General features: G+C 34.6%; 1 protein-coding gene across 15 annotated transcripts in view; it reads right to left on the bottom strand.

Annotated features, from left to right (window-relative positions):
- Positions 1-11,523, bottom strand: part of Mp (collagen XV/XVIII-type protein multiplexin) — a 416,774-nt gene extending 405,251 nt beyond the window's left edge. For 4 of the 15 annotated variants that reach the window (XM_036372454.2, XM_036372464.2, XM_036372457.2 and 1 more), the window contains exons 1-2: positions 10,788-11,523; positions 8,896-9,136 (exon numbers count right to left, since the gene is read on the bottom strand). The gene's annotated coding sequence lies outside the window, so the exon portion shown is untranslated. The remainder of the gene's footprint in view (positions 1-8,895; positions 9,137-10,787) is intronic. The other 11 variants (XM_036372458.2, XM_036372465.2, XM_036372462.2 and 8 more) reach the window with 7 other exon arrangements.
- Between the last annotated feature and the right edge of the window lie 9,296 nt (positions 11,524-20,819).

Raw genomic sequence — 20,819 nt, forward strand, 5'->3', positions numbered from 1 at the left:
AGTGGCTTAAATCGAGTTAAGAGTGAGAGTAGTCATTGTTTTAGTTAAATTGTATGACGCTTGTGGAATATGTGAGAAGAGCGAGGAAAATAAATCTTCAAGTAATATCAAGCCTAGTAAAATCTTATGTTATTTCGCTAGAGAAATTTGCTTTATCAAATGTTATATAATATGTGTTAGAAAGAGACGTGAGCTTTAACATGACTTGTAATTGCTCACATAAGTTTTGACACAGTTGCTGTAAAAAATTATACCGACTTTGTTCGAACTAAATTTTTTCGGAACTGACCATAACATTTCCAAACAAGTGACTGATATGATTGTTTTTAGAGTTAGATTGCCCAATTCTATTTTAGCTGGTCTCTCATTAGAACAAAAGTAAATATGTACATATGTGTGTATGTTTGCTTGTACTTTTATAAAAAATTATTTTACATACAAGTTTTGTAATCAATCAGGTGACAACGTAGTCACTGTAATATACCACACATAACAATGATTTTCCACCTTTCTGATATTTACTTTATTATTTTCGTAGATTAATATCTATTAAAAATTTAATAAGGGTGGCAACACCGCACCAGCTTGTATCTAAAAGCAAGCATTTTAATATTTATCTAGCTTCAGAAACACTTATTTATATTACTGCTTTTCAAATTTATATGTCTTTGCAAACACATTTTATTTAAAGTAGGTGGCAACTTTGTAAAAGATATTTTTGTATGAAACTTGATAAAATACATTTTTAGGAACAGCCATATTGCAGCCATATTTTTATAAAAATTTTACTATTTAAATTTAATAATTTGTAACAGATATCAAATAAATACATATGACAACCCTTAATTTTTACAAAAAGTTAATCGTTTGCAAATTTACTCCGAACTGTAAACCTCTGACAAGTACTTTACCATTTCTATATGTATATTAGAGTTGTTTTTAAATAACGGGAAACGATTTTTTTAAAATCGCCTTTATTTCAATACAACTATAGTAGTTATCAAAACAACATAAAAAGGGTATTTTAGTATCCGATTGTTTATAAGTTAAGCTAAGGTACAGGGAAGCCCTAGCCTAACACATATTGATTAATCTCGAGATTGATAATTGTTAGTCCTTTAAAGTTTTACTACTCTGAAGCATTGCTGAACCGGTTTGAATCATGATACAAATTTAAATTGGATTGCGGTGGTACGAATTGAGTAGTCACACTGGAAAAATTATTTAATGCTTTCAGTTACTGACAATTCTAAAATATTTATATGCATATTTTATATCTAGAGATAGTCAGTAAGAGAAAATCTCACAATATTTATATTAAACAAACTTTGCTTGCTAAAAGTAATATTTCAAAATGCCAGTAGTACATTTGTAAGTGAGTGATGCTAATGAACAAAGGCAACATTTTGTGGTCGCAAATCACAAAAAAGGAATAACCACCACTTTTGCACGAAGAAAATACAAATGAACGTTGCCAATCGGCAACCACAGAAACCACATCAGAAACGATTACTACTAATAACATACGAGTATACTTCCTCGTTGAAAAACTAATAAACATTTTTTTTAAATTACTCCCTCCTTAGAAAATTATTTATGTATATTTTTTATTTATCACATACATATACTTGTATGTATTTTTTACTCTGCATACTGTTGTAAAGAGCTTAATATGCGCTATCTGCATAGTATTTGAGCTATTTTTTCATAATTCGCTTACATTTTTTTTTGTCTTCATTATAAATTTAAAATAACACTGTCTACAATGAAGCTATTCCTTGTAAATATATAAATATATAAATATAAATATATATATATATAAGTTAATATTTACATAGACAAATATATGGATATATATGTATATCGTGGACAACTCGCGACGCACCAGAGACATGACATACATAAATTCCTGCGCATAATGTCATTTTATTGCCATTGCCAGCCTTGTTGCCTCAGACAGGCGAGCAAGCAAGCGCTCGGCAAATACAAGTTTGCATTCTTTTATTTATATATATTTATGGCAATTAAGTGGCCGGTGACTTAAAATTTTTTCTTGAAGGAATGCTGCCAAAATATTCAAGGTCGTTGAAGAAGACTGCTATTTATTTCCACTTACGGTCTTTATATGGACCACATTTATCCATCAAAATCGTTCAATCGCATTAAATTACTTAATTCTTCAATGAAAGCTTATAATATACGTAACAGCATGAGTATTGGACGAAATTATCATAAAAATGTCATAAAGCCATTTCAAAAAAGACATTGGCTGTTTTTTCCATATAAAACATTACGATGTGCACTCGTATTTATTGTTCCCACCTTCGACTCTTTTACACTTTGGCTCCGCGGTGAAGTAAAGGCCCAAGAGTTTCCATGTTTTGTGTGCGTATATGGATTATTTCAAAAATCAGCCAAAGACTGTCGACAAAAATATCATTAATGTTTCTAAAGTGATATTTTTTGAAAAGTATATACCAACGCTTCTTTAAGACAATTTAATACATCTATATCCAAAACCTGTTCTAATTTTCATTACCCGAGGAACCAATCTGTGTATGTCTTCGAAGTAATGAGCGGTTTTGGGAAGAAACCATTATGAGTTCGACATTCCAATCGCTTGAATCTATAAGAAATTTTATTAGGATCCACTTCAAATCAATCTCAGATGTAATTCAGGCTTTATCAAACTGGCCTGAAGACTGTTAAATGAAAGTAATAAAAAATATGTTGGCTGGAAAGACAAAATGTAGAGAGTTGAAGGTTATATGGTTATTTGAAGTTGAGGATCAGTAACTTAGCCGGAAATCAATTTGGAAGCCAGCTATCAGGATTTTGGAACATCTGAAATGCCAAATTGGATAAAAATCTCAATTTTAAGAATAAATCCAAATTCCGATCAGGAAGGCAAGCAAAAAATGTTTTCTAAAACGATATGATATGTGTCATCGTGATACTATGCTCAAATCCATAAATCATACGCATACATATATTAGATTAAATATTATCGGGTCGATCAAAAAACTGATATAAAACATATAAATACAACCAAATAGAGAACATTATATCACTTAAATGAAATATCACTCTATATATTTACTTGGATGTTGTTGCTCTTTCACATGTAAAGGCCCACGCTCAAAATATTATGGTCTTCCAGCATGGGCTAGAATGAACGTCCACCACTGAAAAAGTTCATATTGGAAATGCTTTGAGTATTACGTGAAGCGTTGGTATAAATGTTTTATATCTGAGTGGTATTACTTAGAAGGGGCCACATTAATACTAATTCTGAGTATGAAAAGTCATATTACTTTTTGAGCCCACCTCATATATGTATGTGCACTTTTAATGTCAACACACAATTACAATTTGAAGGGACGTCATGAAAAGCCCCACAGTTGCACTGAAGCTAACCGCATATTGGGGAAACGCCAAAATGACGTTACATTTTACATGGAATACGTGCAAAAACACCAATTACATTTTCGATTTATTAACTTTTATTGAATTCTAAAAAACATACAGATGTAATCTCTTTACAAACGAGCGCTATGTGACGAGTGCAGTTAATTGTAAGCTCAAGTTCATGACTTCAATATAAATTAATAATTGACAGCTGCTGATAAGTGTTTGTGGGTCGCAAAATATTTTTTCTTAATTAAAGTGGCACCATAAATATTTTTTTATAATATTTACTATATTTAATCATGTTTACATACACACGCATATATACATAATTGAAATGAACTTTGTTGCATGTACTTGATAATTTATAGAGAAAGGGAAATTTACATAGACGATTGATGACACATTAAGATGAACTGGTGGAATATGCACATATTTTGAGTTATAAAGTTCTATCAGGAAAGGATTATAATAAAGTCGAAAACGGGCTTCGGCTGACTGATCATAAAAGTGTCGACACTGCAACGGATTGGACAGGGAATTTAATTTTTCTAAAAAATTAATAATGTTTTTAGAACTCTAAAGTGTACTTTAAGCCAAACATCGATATTTTGAAAATCCCATATACATATATAAGCAGAACCCCAGATATTTGTATACCCTGAACAGGTTATATTAAGTTTTCCTTTAAGTTTGTAGCACCCAGAAGGAAACGCTGGGGTACCCTATAAAGTATACTTGTATGTATGTATAAATAATCAGCAGGACGAGCTGAGCCGATTTAATCAGTCTTTATACTTGTACATATGCAAACTAGTCATTTTCTTTCCAAGAAGCTGTACAGTTGTCAGAACCACCGATATCGGTTTTCATTTCCCAAGGTATTCACGAAATATATCATATATTATTGCCCAAGACAATGCTATAATCTTCGTGTAAATTTTTCAGATCGGACTACTATAGCATATAGCTGCCATAGAAACTGAACGATAAAGTGAAGTCCTTGTATGGAAAACTTTTTCATTTATGGAAATATTTTCACAAAACTTGGAATGGGTTATTGCCCAAAGTAACAATGCAATCTCTGAGGTTCTGTTCAGATCGAGTCACTATGGCATACCATTAAAGTTTTTCTGGTTTTTATTGAAAAATTAACTTTAAAGAAACAAAACCTTAACATACACATATGCATATTTTAAATTAAAAATCATTAACCGAAACTTTCCATATATAAATATAAATATAATATATATAAAAATATGTTCATACAATTTATGTAATATTTCTCATACTTATACATTTTCCATGCTTATTTTATCGAGCATTTTAAAGTGTAAACAATAAATTTCGCTTATCAAGCGTTCCTTCCGCTTTTCATACGTCACCGTTAAGGGGTTTCCGCGCCTCGCACAATTTTATCTACTAGCCATAGCGAATCAAACAATGGAGCATGCCAATGTAGAGTATTACAGAGATACTAACACACACACTCTAACATCTAGGTATGAGTTGTGAATAAAACAAATTACTTGAAGTCGGCAAACACAAAACAACCGTCATTCATCATTCCAGCGCGCACTTAAATCGGATTATTCCGGGCATACGTGCATAAATAACATGTCGCACACAAATATGTACACAAATTTGGTTGTATGCTAGTATTTACCGGTATAATATATGCTCTTACGCGGCGATTTGTCTGAGAGTGTTTTGGGATGCTTGCCGATCGTGCTACTAAAACAAAGCAAGCAACGCAACTAATTGTTGGTAACCGCATGTGCCATTCGATGTAACTCATCACTTTGCATTTTACACAACCTTAGAGCCGCAGCCAGCGCGGCTAAAACAGCCAATTTTGTTCATAAGTGGGTCACAGTACTTGGCGCACTTATTGCATACGTACCAACCTTACGAATTATAAAACTGACAGCTACTATAGTCGCGGTGAAGAGCACTATTGACGTTATGCTCTTGAAACACACTTACATATGTACATACGTTCCTACCTTAGACATTCATATGTGCCGCAGGTTGTTGATAAGCTGACTGAGAGGAGGAAGGCGCGTAGTGTTTCCCACATTCTTACGAAGTTTTATGCGAAAATACATCGAAATTTATTAAAAATAGAAAATGAAATGTTCAGTTCTTCAGCATGATTTATTGGCGGGCTTACAAACTTATAAATATTAAAAATATATATTTTCATGCAAATTGTTTGTTTGAGACCAAAATTTTTGGCAATTATGTGAAAATTAATATGTAAAGAATTTTAGCTAATAGCTAAGAAATGAATTTAAATTTCTTTTATTGTAGTCGTATATTTTCATAACACAGTTACAACTAAATCTGGCAACTCAGTACGACTTCGCCTTGACTTGTTTTGAAACAATGCAGAAACCGAACAAAAACAAAAAAAAAACATGAAAACAAATTTTCTGAAAAAATACGAGATTTTTAGGTAATTACTACAAAAAATGCGACTATATTAGCCAATTTATAAATCTTGTAAATATTGTGCATCACTTATCAACCTTTGAATTTATTGACTAAGAAGTTGATCATTAAGCCTGTTTAAAAGTAGAAAAGTCTCTTGGCTCCTAAGGGTAGTATTTTGATAAAAATTACAGCGAATTGTTATAGATCTCTCAACCTGCCTATCTATCTGCCTAGGTTTTCAATAATACATTAATTCATACACCTCGAATTATTCTTCCACCATAAATTCAATATCAAGCTACCAAACACTTAATCTATGGGGATCCAATTGACTCAGACTATTTTTCATCTGATATCATAAAATCACCTAGGTTCAAGAAGCCGATAATATCCGTATAGATTATTAAGACGTTAGACAGGCCGATTGTTATAAGATTACAAAATCAGTTTAAATGCATAAGAAAAGTCATATTTCACTCATTTTTAATATGAAGGCTAAAACAGTTAGTAATTTTTTTCTGGATGACAGTAAACTGTGTGTTATATATGTGTGACGTCACAAAAAATTAATAAAACTAAAGATTACAAAATATATGACCAACGTAAGGCGCTTATGAAAACACTCCGTGATGTGTTTGTTAAATATGCAATAATAACCACAATAGAGTTACCACCCTCCAAAAAAGTAACACTAGGATGTTAAGATACCATACCTCAAGCATAAGAAAGTCCTAATGGAAATATTCTGGATTTCGTTAATATATACATATATATCGGAGTAGAATTGCCAGCTATCGTTAAAAAAATTAAAATATTGTGTTAAACCGTACAACCAAATTGAAATCATGAGCATACAGCACCTAATAAGGAATTTTTTCGATATTATAAGTAAATACGTATATATATTTTAATAATTTTCTTAAAGAAAATTGCATAAAATATCAAATCAATTTACATAAAAATATATTTTGTGATTAATTATGAAAAGCTATACATAAGATAACGAATCTAGATTACTTTTTATCAACGACATGCCATGGCCCTAATTAGTTTTCTTTATGTCAATTTTAGTTTACGCTCGAAACAAATGCCTCAACAGCTTTTCTACAAGCTTCGCCCGCGGCCTGGTTCATCGAAACCTGTTCGTGCAGCAATGACAAAATCAAGTAAATATGTACATATGTATGTATGATTTCCAAAAACCTAACCAAAGACAAAACAAGGCAAAGCTTACATACACACAAACATACATACACACAAACAACTATGTCCGTAAATACATTTGTTCAAACGACTAAACAAATTGAGAATGCAAATAAAATATGCTAATTTGATAAGGAAAAAATGAATAGCTTATGCGAAGCAACAATAAACTTGCGCCGAAGCAGTGAAGCACAGAAACACGCCGAAAGATGTAAAATAGGAAACTAAGTAATTTACAAAGAAGACCATAGAGAAGGAAATCAAAATGAAGCCTACAAAGAATAATCAAAACTAGATAAGCAAATATTTGTTAATAAATAACAATAACAACAATAACTTCATTCTGCCCAACAACAAAGTCAACCACTAGCATAGAAGCTAGATGAGCAGCAAAAAAGGCTGAGTAAGTGCGCTTCAGCGCCAGATTTCAATCTAAGCTAAATTATTATGCAGATACTTGGTAGCGATAAGCGCACAACAACAAAAACAACAATAAGAACAACATATTACTGTAGAGTGCACAGTAGCGCCTGCTAAGGTTGCACGATTCGGTTTCGGTAGAAATAACAGTTTAGCGTCTGACTGCAATACAACTCTATATTAAATATACATATTAACGAATACTTTTCTATAGGTATTTGTACAATTTGTTTGTCATAAATTGTCGTGCTAAGCAAAACATAAATTCTTTTGAAGGTCGCAGACTTTTCCACTGTGACACTTAAAAGCTTACCCATGTTGAGTGACAAATATTTGGTAAACTTTGATATTTTTTAGAGCGGCGCTTTAATAGAAGCGTGTTATAACATAATATATTCAATTATACAGAGTGTGTTATATTTCTTTTAATAACTCATATGTTGACCTTTTTAGATATGTGTGAAAAACCTTATCTTCTAACCACACTAGTGACGCTTGAAGCGGTTATAACTACTTGTGAATTTCAAAAATGGAATATATCGGGTGTATATATGTGTATAAGTTTAAAAATATGCTCCGAAAATTTTAAGTTGAACCGGAAAATAGTTTTGGTGTATAAGCGTATTTGTAAGAATTTTTTAACTTAGCATAATCTGCTCTTAAACGCCATTATCTCCAAAAGCTGTTTTTAGCGACGGAAAGAAATTTTTTCCCGAAATTTTTCAAACCAATTTCCGAAAAAAACACACCAATTAGATATGTTTGCCAGTAAATGCTCAACAAAACCAGTTTTTGATATTAATTTGGATTTTGTAAATAATATTTTAAGCCAGTCAAAAGTGTAAATTTTTTCACAAAATACGATAGTTTCTTTGGGAAGCCACTATTATTTCAAAATCACTAGTCCTTTTTTTTTTACTTAATGTTCGAAAGATTACATGTGTTGATCTATAGTAATAAAATTTTGTTTTTTTAGCTCTTCCAGTTTCTCACCGCCAGACATCTTTTTTCAGAGGTTCTGCTGGAGATCGACTATGTCATCAGGGGAAAACATATTAAATTTATTTATTAGATAAAATTACTATTCAAAAAAATTCACATAAAACAGGTTGTTTCTTACTTGCAAGTGGATATAATCTCTACGCTACGCCAGCGAAAAAATATCTCAAACATAAAAGGCTCACGCTGTAAAAATTTGCTAAATGAGAATTTAATAAGAAATGTTATATCTGTGCAGACCTATTGCTACTTCTCAGAGTGACAATCTAAACAAACATTAATGCATAGCGGGCCTGTCAGATATACACCACCAACACGCAAATCTTGACTTGGCTGATATGTATTTATATACGAGTATACCTAATTTCTTATAGAAAGCTACAAAAACTTTTCTACATTTATTTCTTTTTCATATACATATATACATACCTTTTAGTACAGATATGGTCTTTTAATCCAATATTTGTTGTTTTGCCACAGTAATTTAGTAATTTCGAAATGTGTCACATGCGCTGTGATTGTTGTTGTTTTGCACTATTTAGTTGAATGCGGTTGAAGTTTACCTATTTATAATATAAAAATATCGTAAATTAAGCTTCGATTTCACTTTCTAATTTAATTTTTTGTTTTTGTATTTCCACATTTGAAGGTTGCCCACTAGACACTTGACCTGTGAAAATAAATATATGCTCTTTATTTATTATTTTCCACTTCACTTTATTGTTTCGTAGTATGTATATTAGGAACTATTACTTTAAAAGTATAAATATTTATTAGTTTGCAACTTTCCAATCAATTTTAATCAAAAGTTCATTTCGCTTCTCAGAGGCTGTTTTACTTTAAATATTTTCTAGTTAGACCTAACTTTCAAAAGACTTTCTTCATCAAAATACAACAAACGTTTCCTCAATATATTGATATGACACATATATCCAACATTATTAACAAGATCAATCGAGCTATTGCAACCAATTTTTTATAGATGTAAATAGATAGTATAAAAATATCTTCATTCTGATTTGGATCGATCAGCTTGTATGACAACAATAAACTATAGTAATCAAATCGGAACAACAAGTTCGGAGATTGCAGCGATGCTTTGGAATCTCTTGAAGATACCTTGTTAAATAAAAGAGTTTTCGGTAAAAGGACTTGAGTTTGATCAGTTATATGACAGCTACAACAAATGATCATATTCTCGGTGAGAAAAGGGCGTGTGTAGAATTTCAGATAGGTATCTCAAAAACTGAGAGTCTAGTTCGCGTATACACAGACAGACAGACGGACATGGCTAAATCGACTCAGCTCGCCATGCTGATCATTTATATATTATATATGCTTTATAGAATTTCCGACGTTTTCTTTTCGGTGTTGCAAACATCGTGGCAAACTTAATAGAGTATAAAAAAAAGAATGTAAACCCCTAAAAGGATTGGAACACACAATTATTGTTTATTTAGATCATATAAAAAGATTTTAAGCCGCCATAACTTTAAGAACCTTTGTGTATACAACAATGAAATCGAACCCGAATATTACTAATCTTCAAGCATAATTTTTTAGCTACTAATAAGAATTGAACTACTTCCGATTTTTTCAGCAAAAGTAAAACATATAATTAAAATGATTAAACACTTCCTAAAATAAGAACTTTGCTTGCAAAAAATAGTAAACGGATCCCTTAAAAAATTCAGAATTCATGAAAATTATGAGTTTTAAGTGTCGAATTTAAGAAAAAAAAAAACAAAAACAAATGAACACTAGTTGTTTTATCATAATTAGCGAAAGTTAAATCAGTTTTAATTTTATTGTTTTTATATTTGAAACTTTTAATATTATATTTTCATTTTTCCGTACTTTTGAGCAACATTAAATTAAAAGCACAAATTTTACACATTTAAATTTTTTTTTTGATTCATTAAGAGCATGAAAAAATGTATGCAAACAATAAAAACAATATTTTTTCACAACTCATCCTTTTTCAGATCATACAAAAATTCGAATATTCATTTAAAATAATAAACGATAGTTTGTTCGTATTTATGTTTTTTAAATGCTAACAAGGTTTGCTTTGATTTCGTTGCAAACATTTAGATTATTTACATTATATTTTCAATTTTTTGTTGTCGCATATTTATTCTCGTAAAAAATTCACATTTCTCTATTTCCTAGTAAGTTGTTGTGTTTACTTTTTTCGCGTCACATACATATCTACATACGTAGACATGTGTGCATAACTATAACTTTTTTGTTAATTTTAATATTATTAATTCACACACTTTTCACATTAGCGCATTATATTGACAGCTTCCATCACCCACCTTCAATTAGAATAGCACAATATGACAGCAAAAAACGTCAACGAACCGAAATTCGCGCGCCTTTTTTATCAATAATGGAATTTTATACACAGCATCAGCAAATTCGTTTTATTTTTAAACACTTTTTTGTTGTCGATTCCAACTTTGCCAATCACTACTTTGGGTTTGTTTGCAGCTTCTTCATCACTTTTTTGTTGTTGTTGCTTTTGGTCTGGCTCACATTCGCCGAGCGATGCCAATGACAACGAATATAACGTTTACGAGTGGGAAAACGCACGCTTGTATGCCGTTCGCTAGCGAATCGTGTAGAATCACACTTACTACTCCGCTTCAATGCCGCCTCTGTGCACGTCAAACGACAGACTGAAGCAGGCCGTGCACGGCCACAACGATGATACCCCAAAGCAAAACAGCAAAACAGTAAAGCAGTAAAACACACAAGCACAAGTCAGCTGCCAAACAGGCCGAGGCAGCCGCTACAGCTGTAGCAGAGGCAGTGATAGCAGCGCCGTCAGTGGCGAAAGGCAATAAGCAAGCAGCAGTGGCGTCAACAAAGCCAACGAAGCGAGGGCAAAAAGCATGAAAGAAGCACACACACAACAGGCCGCAAAAGCGAGGAAGCCCCCGGCAAAAAGCGACGAACAACCGAGACAGAGCAAAAGCCAAAGTCAAGCAGCAATGGCACATAGCCATGCCGCCAACTACATGCACACAAACACACACACAGACGCGTGCTGACTGTGACCAAACGACGGAGAAGCTAAGAGACAGCAGCGAGCGCGACGCAGCAGTCAACGTGGGAGCTGAAGCTCATAGCGCCAAGCAGCAGTGGAGGTAGCCAGCCAGTCAGCCAACCAGTCAAGTGGTTCATTGTAAGTGCCTTGAGAGCAGCAAGGTATTGAAGCGAAGCTTTTGAATGTTGATATTCGCTAGTGTTTCTTCTGTTTGCTTGTGTGGGTGGCAGAGATTGGTGCTGCAACACAGCATAAGTCGCAGTCGGCGCAGCGGCTCACTCTTGTGCTTGACTTGTAGGCAGAGAATCGCCGAGAAAAATAGCGGAGGAGCCCAAACACTTAAAGCTTCTAACGTGCAAACGCAAAAAGCAAATGTGTGACTACAAAAACAACGAGAAATGAAAACAATGCCAACTGTCCGCTATGGTGATATCAACAAACAAGCAAACTGTTTTTGTTTTTTGTTTCTATGCCCCCAGCGAGCCGGCAAAGTGTAGTGAGAGTGAAGTAGCTTGACTGGCTTGGCTTGCTGAGCTGCTTGCTGGCTGCGTAGCCGGCATGAGTTTGCATTCTGCGCGCAGCAACCGCTCTGCTCCACTCGTCGTCGCAAACGTGACACGGCTTTTTCATTATCCCCATGTGGGAATGATTTTTCTCTCTTTGTATTATATGTATGTATATCTATATAATATCTCATTGGCAATGCGACAAAAATTGCATTACGGCGCGAATTCTTCTGCTTGGCTTATTAAAAATTGTGACAGACCCGCTGCAGTGTCATTAGCAATATTGGCGCCACGTGAAGCGCTTATATCATTATCATAATGTTTAACCCATATCATCGTACCAAATATTTTACGGCATCTTGTGACTTAACCTTAATAAACCTTCCATTAAAATTTGGGTTTAACACTGAAATATTGGTTTGACATAATGTTTACGAAATAATATTCAGTTTTTAAGCATGAAACGATAGCAGACACAGAAACTGCGATATTTTATGTAAAAGAATATCATCGAATAAATAATCAACAAATCAGTATTTAGTCTACATTTAGGAAGATCTACATATATATTGAAGAAATCATTTTGGAATTATTATAGCGACCGGCAATGTGAGAGCGAAATCACCAGTGATAATAAAATGCGGAAAATATCTCTAATAAATACCTACTACTTAAGGACGCAAGATCAACTAAACTACTGTAGCAAAGAGTACTAAACTTCATGTTTATCAAAGATTGTTCTATCAAAAGATGTAACATCTAAATTTAGCAGCACCGAGAAAAGCTAAACTTTTACAGCCACTAGATGTTAGCTGTACAATCTTGTAATCTAAACTATATGTAATGCAATCCAGATGCAATGAAATAGTACATGTGATTTCAAAATTTATGTTCAAAATCCAAAACATTTCACTTACCATACACCGAGTCCACACACTTCTTACAGCTCGCGGTCAAAATGACCATCAGCTGTTTCTGTGAAGTTATTTTATAACTACAGAATACTCCGATAACCCAACTGAAGAATCATAAGGATTTTGGGCTTTTTTACATTCCTTACACAATTTTTCCGATAGAAGTCTGACTTGATATTCAAATATTAATAGAAATATGGGGAATATATACATGAGTTTAGGGACTATTTCTCTAACACTAATTCTCCGTTATTGTAAAAATAATAATTGTTAAAATTAAGGGTTGAACGAGAGCAAAAGTTATAAGGATTATAATTTACTAAATAAATCGAGATTCTAACAGAGTCGAATTCCACTGCTTGTTTTACGGGTGCAAATTGGAATAGTCTCTACTACCTACCATAGTTTTTCTTTCACGAATTACATACAAAGTACCGAATAGTGGTTTCCTCTCAACAACTTCTGTATACCAAGAGTACCGTTACTATCTTACAAGGGTTAAAAGAATCGTCTTGGACGGGGCGAACATCATCAACATATTAACTATCTGTTATCAGCTCTTGCTCCCCCACAACTCGTTCGCCGCTTTAATGTATGCAAGTGCACATATACATATACACACCCACACAAATTCAGACAGCACATTATTCGTCTGCAGTACGTCACTTCCTGCCAACTGACGGAAGTCGCCAACAAGCAGCAATTCTGCACATTACAAGCTTTCACGTTGCGTTATCAGCGATTATGAGCATCACGACAACAATTCGCTCATTTATGCACGCTTGCCTCATTTCAATATTCATACATGTGTATATACTTGTATATGTGTGTATGTGTATATGTATGCCCGCACATCCTTTCAGTCCTTCGCCAAGCAGTCACACACAGCGGGTAAACAATAGACGATCAAGTACGACAACATTATGTTGACGACACCAACGGTCATAACGGCAACAACATCCGCACATTCGCACAGCCAACACTAGCGCATCAACGTCAGCGTCGCAGCACACACTCAGTCGTCGGCGTTGTCGTCGTCAACGTCGACAGCGACGCTGTCAGGTTCGTTATGTCAACTATTTATGACGTTGGCTAAATGGAACCACGGCATTTCAACCGGCATTTTCCCCACAAACATCAACGAGCGTACCATATTAAAATACAATAACAACGACCGTAAGTACAGAAACAATAACAACAATGCTGACAATGATTTGCAAATTGGCTGAACAATGAATGGACTTTCCATCGCTGCTCACACCCGGCGCTCTGTGTGAGAATATGATGGCTGCAAACATGCATTGGTGGCGCCTCGCTTGGCGCACTGTCTGTCTGGTGCTGTTCCGTTTATCGGCATATTTTCTCGTTCGCAGGCTGCTGCCGCGTTTGGTACGACAGTTGCTCAGTTGACTTTTCATTCGTCGCTTATGCGCCTGTCACAACTTTGTTACATTCTGACTGAGTAAGTGAGTGTTGGGTCAGTAGGTAAGTAGTTGCCACATTTTCTAACTATTAATGGTTACTAAGTTTTTGGTCCTCTATCTATTATTTTGTGGAGCAATTTTAGTGAGGTTATGGGAGTAGTGTGCCCTGCTTTTTCGTTAGACTGACTTCAGAATACTCGAAGCTTAGGAATATTTAGAATGCTTAGGGTATTTATGTACCACTTTATTTAATATAGGAGAGCTGATTTAAAAACAGGGAGGTAGTGAGATAACATTTTTGTTCTTCTATTTAGAATAAGGCAAGCAAGAGGTATGTCATCCTTCATTAGTCAAGAACCTCAGATATAATAGATATAACAGTTTTTTTTGTAACCAGAAATAGATAGTTTTTAATAAATATGAGTTATTTCTATAAAATAGGGAATGCTATATCTAAAGCTTATAATACAGATAATATATTTACCTCAGCTATCCTTTCGTATAGGAATGGAATCGATTCAAGCCAATAAATGCGTATACGCAATACATAAATATTCACAAGCAGGCTCATATCCATCATTTTCACTTCTTATTGAAGAACTCTTCTGGCAAACATATATTATTACGAGCCGGGGGTCTTTGACTGCTTTCAGCTTTCGGATACGAACAAAATGTAAATTTATGAGAGAAAAAAAATCCTTCGGTAAGCAAAGCCAAATCACTGAATGTATCTTTGTCAAGAAAAAGACTTCTCATAAACCTCACCAGGTATTCGAAGTCACTTAAGAGGCTTTTAGGGCTTTCTTTCTATTGAATGTATCACAAAGAGGAGAAAATGTCAAGGAAAAGTGCAACGTTCCACTATATCTACCAAATATTATTTTCAGAATTTGGCGCAGTTGTACCTCTGAACCGCCCCTGTGAATTGGCATTCATACAAGTTGTTGTGCGTAAACGTGGGTAACGGCGAGAGTGAAATTACAATGTGGCAATAAATTTAAGTAGTCACCAGCAAAGGCAAAAGCAAAAGCAAAAGCAAAGCCAAACAAACATACACACAAAGCAAAAGTCCGCCGAGAGCGCGTAAACAAAGTCGTTAGCGTCTATTGCTGCTCGGCGGCAGCGTAGGAGCGCAAGAATGGCGTTAGCGTCGACGGCGCTGCTAGCATCATAGAGCAGAACAAAGCAAGTAGCAGCTTTAAAGACGGTGTGTATGGTAAGTGTGTGTTGGTGTAATGGAGTCAAGCACTTCATTGATTAGATTTTCACTTATCGCCGGCGTGTTTGCGCGGCAAAAAAGCTGAGCGCACTGCACGTTATCCTCCGTAAGGGGATAGTAAAAGTCAATGAGTGAGGCTTTCGTGTGTTGCATGACACTTGCATGTGAGTGTGTCTGTCAGCTTAACTGTATTTTGGTGTTGTGACCGTGCTAAGCGTATGAGCAACAATGAATGACGCGACAAATGTGCAAGATACAAATTTATGCCAATACTAGACGCATTGTAGGCAATGTTGTGAAACAGGACATCGGAATTCAAGCGCTCAGGCACATGTTGCCAACTATAGTGGTAGGAGTACCTAACTGCATACATGGTCCGGTAAGTGGTTGTAGCATCTATTGCATTTTGCGGTTGTAGAGCTCTCTCTCCATTGTCTGCCAAATGGTTCAGCTGTTGTTGTGAAAATTACACTGACTCTGTATGTGGCATGTGTAGGTCTTATGCAGTTATGCGCTACATAAGTGTTAATATATTTTCGGCAGTTATGCGCTACACAAGTGTTGATATATTTTCGGCTAAGCGGTTGTTCTAAGTCCTTAGAACAATTGACAGCAATTGTACTCAATTCGCTCAGCTAAATGATGTGGAAATTAAAAGCGATCACGGTTTTTTTTTTATTTGGTTTTTTTTGAGGAATATCAGCTTGCGACAGCTATTAAGAGACGAAGTCGTCTTTCAGGTGGTATTGGTTTAAATCCTGAATCTAAATGTTTTCAGCATGTGAGTTTTACGAATATAGTTAACAGAAATTTTATTATCATACTGAAATAATCACATTTGAAATTTTTTATATAGAAATTTGGTTTCCTGAAGATCGAGGATTATTGGTATTATATATATTATATATATATACTCAATTAGGAACTCGTTCTAAATTTTCTAGTAGTCCCACGATTCTGAAGTATTGCAAAGACAGAGAGTTACACCTCCCTACTAAATATAACCGCAGCGTACTCTCTGAAGATCCTGACATTACAGTACATTCTACACATTCACTAACAAATCGCTTAAACTCGAACATAGTTTCGCTCAACGACTAACCTTCTCCTTCAACCTATTTTCAGTTTCACAGAAAGTTATTTTCTTTCTTTACCGCATTTGCTCTACAGATTCCGTTGCCTCATTGCGTGATAAATATAGATGTGACCGGCTTTAGTTGTTGCTGCTGTATAATTTCGTTGCGTAAATACATTGCAGTTGTCGGCCCCTTCATTTTCCAAATGTTGCATTCAGTCGCATGTCCTCTATTGTTCTCCACAGTCATGGTTATTATGGCCGCTTTGTTGCTGAGGAAGTTTCTTTGTTTGCTTTCTGGCCTCATTTGTTTTTGTAATGATGTAACTGAAATGCGACATTGCCGTGGTGAGCAGTTGCAGGAATTGTTTGTTAACGGGCACCTTTTTCAACAACGTACCGAGCCATAGATGAATGCAATGCCAACAAAAACAACGGTAATGTTTCCTCAACTGTTGTCGATAGGGTTTACATTATATTTTTGGTTTTGTTTTTTCCTTTGTTTCATAACCTCCCCTCCACCCCACATCCCACTTAATGCAATCACTTTAAGTTATTGTTGCCGCCGGCTGATTATTGTTGTTGATCCGATTTCACGCTGCTACTTTTTCATTTCAGCCATTATCTGCCCTCACATCCTCGTGTCCAGTGCAGCGTCGGCTGTCTGCGTCTCGTCTGGCGTGCTGATTCTGCGTTGCAAGTACAAGCATTAAATACCACAATGCATCGCCTGCCATCACTGTTATTATTATAAACGCAATACATTAAGAGCTTTAACGCTTTTCAGAAGAAAAAAAAACAACAACGTGCCATTTAATGTATAGGATTTCACATTGCGCTGCAATCGTCCCTTATCGAAGTCATCTGCAGCGCCCGCGTACTGCCCAGTTCAATCAATGCATTCACAAATTCCCTAAATGGCAACTGGAAATTGGATTTTCACAGCATTCAACTCCGCGCATTCCAACGATTGCACTCCTTATCAACTGCATTTTTTCTTCCTCTCCGATTGCACTTTTTCTTAACGGCCAAGCGCTAACCATTGCGGATTTAACATTATTGAGCCACTTACTTGGCGCGTCACGTGTTTCCAGCTGTCGTCTGTATTCATATATGGATGTATATAAGGTAATATAAATAAATATTTTTATACAAGTGCGTGTATTCTGTCCTAGTAGATTTTTTGCTCTGCCTCCACATAATAATTACGCGTACACAAAAAGTTGTCGGTATTTATACGGAAATCCATATCCTTTGATATGATAATATCAATCTCCTTATTTATGTGATATTTTTTAAACCAGAGGCGCAGTTGATTACGGGTAATGTTATTTAATCTTTCAGCTAACGCGTTTTAAGCAGAAAAACAGCATGCAAATATAGATGCGCATAAAAACTCAGATAAGAATTGATTTGAACAAGCGTTTACAATTATTTGTAGAGTAATTCATAATTTTATGCTTTAAAATTTTCTGACAAAGCGAGAATCCGGCAATGTTTTGATCAGCTGATGAACGACCGATAGATTATGTGCGAATAAAATGGTCAAGAAAACATCCAAAAGTTCGAAGTTTTGATTTTTGATGCAGTATAACAACTTTCCCAAAAGTCAAATGCTACTGTGATGACCGCTCTTGAACAAGTAAAATTTCGGGTCCAGACTTACTATTGAGTCGTTCTCTAAGTAATATCGTTTGATAACAACAGCTGATCTTTTTGAATTCTTTCGCAGCTAACTACACACTTAACCGCTTTACCTTTACACTATATTTGAACAGCTGATATAGTAAGGTTTACTTGTAAATAATTTTCTTAAATTTTTTGAAATAGTTTTGTGAGGTGCTCTATCGATTTTTAAAGTTTTACTATTAAAAGGGAAAAATGCAGTTGAAGTAACGCGAGGGACTAATTCACGTATATGGTATACACAGACAGACGGTCATGGCTAAATCAACTCAGCTCGTCATGCTGATCATTTATGTATATATTTTGTAGGGTCTCCGACGTTTCCTTCTGGATGTTACAAACATCGTGGCAAACTTTATATACCCATATACAGGGTATAAAAAACTAAATTACTTAGCATAGTGAACGAAACAATATATACAGCGCCAATTTTTATTAGAACACAAAATTCGGTATTACTTACCGAAATTGTATTGTTTTTTGGAGAAAAAGGATTGTCTATAACTTTTAGATTTTGTCTCGAAGGGAATTGATCTTGTGACACATAGTACATGAGAAAGATTTGAGCAAAATAACTTCTTATAACATATAGCCGTACATTGGGTATCCAACATACTGTTCCGCCTTTACCATGCCATGCCTTACCTACTTTAATTATTTATTATATTGCGACTGCTGAGCTTTTAATTAAATCCGATGGTATAACACCCACACAGCTAAGGGCGAAAGTAACAAATCCCCTTGCATATTGCCTACTTGCCCATCCAACATCGCATCAAATTAATGAACGAGCATACATACATATGATATATCTGTTTACACATTCGTATATATGTACATAGATATGTAATATAGGTGCACGAATGGATAGAACTATGTACAGTGTAGCGTGCTGAGGATATCATATGTGCTCACAGCAACCTGTTGAATGCACGCTGCTCACGTTCGAGGCTTTATTGCATTGAATTGGATTAAGCCAAAGAATTATGAATGTGGGCATTTGCAACTTTATGTGGCTTAAATGTATTGGAAACTTTTTTTTTTAAATAAAGTGCGATAATTTTTTTTTATTAAGACTTAATTTTTTTGTTGATTTTGATCTCTTTTTTATGAACAGAGAAAGTTAGCATGATGTGTATTACGAACCGGAGTGAAATATAAAACTTAATAACTATTAATGACTCCAATTCACCTCAACCGCTGGAATCCTAACCTCTGGTATCGCTAACTGCCTCGACAATTTTGAGTTTGTAAAGATATTACGACACCTTTTCGTGCTCTCTTAAGTTGGAGTACCGAGTAAAACTTCTTTCCGTGTAAGTATTAATTACCACTGCCAATATGCTCACAATGTTCGACACTCACTTTTCAAACAACACATATGGCAGGTTTGCTTGTATGAATAATTTTCTCAACTTAAAAATTGTTATAGAATTGCTATATTTATTAGATCGCTTATAAATTTCAGTTTATATTCTTGATAAACCTGACAAGAGTGCCTTGTTAAGGGGTCATCCCGTGTGACGGCCGTTTTTCGGATTTTTGGGTATTTTTTATAGTGAAATGAAAAAACACACACCTTCCAGATATATAAATATTATACATTTATTAAACCTTAAGTTGAAATTTTGAATTTTTTGAAGTAAAAATATTTTGTTAATCGGGAGATTTATCGCTCCAATGACACCCATGTAGGAAAAAGGTAGACAAAAGGCGTCTATGATTCCAGCAACCTGGCTAACCTAAAATCAAAAAAAAAAATTGCATGTTAATCTGTAAGTAGATTGTTATCCCCGGAACTAGGATCTTATACAAATCTTGAAAAAATAATTTTTTTAATCATTAAACCCCAAAAGTTCAATACTTTTCAAAAATTGCAGTTCGGGCGATAGCCACATTTGCGAGGAATCTACCATTAAAACTTTTAAACAATCGATGGAACCGGTTTTGAGAAATCGTAGACGCCAGTTTAAAAATGTAGTTTTAAGAAAAACACAAAAATTTAGGTTCAAGGGAACGCGCTCTAAAGACTTTACTTTATCACTCTTGTTACTTTCCAACTACATTTAATTTCAGAAAATTATTGTACTTTACCAGCACATTTTATGAAATTGGATTTATGCAAAAAAAAATAATTTTTTTGAAACCGTCTCACGGGATGACGGGAAGTTGTATTGTTCTGTTGCAATCTGCCATTATCTTATTGGTGACCATGCGCTAAGACCAAAAATATAATCCTATCCCTACTGTATACTTAATTTTCCTTACTGCTTACTTTACTCTTAACCACGTTCAGTAAATAAAGCCTAAAGAACCTAGGTTATTTTATCTTCGATCATCGAGTTGAACTATCTGAAATAAAATATTATTTCAGTGCATTTATCAGTCTATGCCTGCTTACTTCGATTAACTCGTTTCTTAAAGGTCGTGATTGAAAGTACCTAGGTGGGACCTCTCGATCGAAAATCAGCAGC

This window comes from Bactrocera oleae, chromosome 6 (genome assembly GCF_042242935.1).
Source record: "Bactrocera oleae isolate idBacOlea1 chromosome 6, idBacOlea1, whole genome shotgun sequence".
NCBI classification, from domain to species: domain Eukaryota; kingdom Metazoa; phylum Arthropoda; class Insecta; order Diptera; family Tephritidae; genus Bactrocera; species Bactrocera oleae.